This window comes from Sinocyclocheilus anshuiensis, unplaced genomic scaffold (assembly GCF_001515605.1).
Source record: "Sinocyclocheilus anshuiensis isolate Anshui unplaced genomic scaffold, SAMN03320099.WGS_v1.1 scaffold183, whole genome shotgun sequence".
Classification (NCBI taxonomy): Eukaryota; Metazoa; Chordata; class Actinopteri; order Cypriniformes; family Cyprinidae; genus Sinocyclocheilus; species Sinocyclocheilus anshuiensis.
Genome location: NW_015548309.1, coordinates 2,519,763 through 2,520,118, shown reverse-complemented (window position 1 = coordinate 2,520,118; position 356 = coordinate 2,519,763).

Sequence of the window (356 nt, the reverse complement as noted above, 5' to 3'; positions counted from 1 at the left end):
ATGATGCTGCTAAAAAGAACATTATTTTGTGTATTTGGTGTAATGAAATGTGTTTATGGTTTAAGGTTCAAAAAACACATTATTTTCCACATACTGTACATTATTGTTTCTCTATGCCCCGCCATAGCGTCGATTTTTACAAAGCTCATCGGTCTGAAAAGCAAGGTGTGCTGTGATTGGCCAGCTATCCAGTGCGTTGTGATTGGCCGAATACCTCAAGCGTGTGACGGAAATGTTACGCCCCATACCCTACTGTGATGCCATGTCCCGGCTAGAGCGACGAGACAAAAACTTTAAAACCCATTATAAACGAGGCATTTGTTGCATCCAGTGAGGACATAATTACGGATTATAAT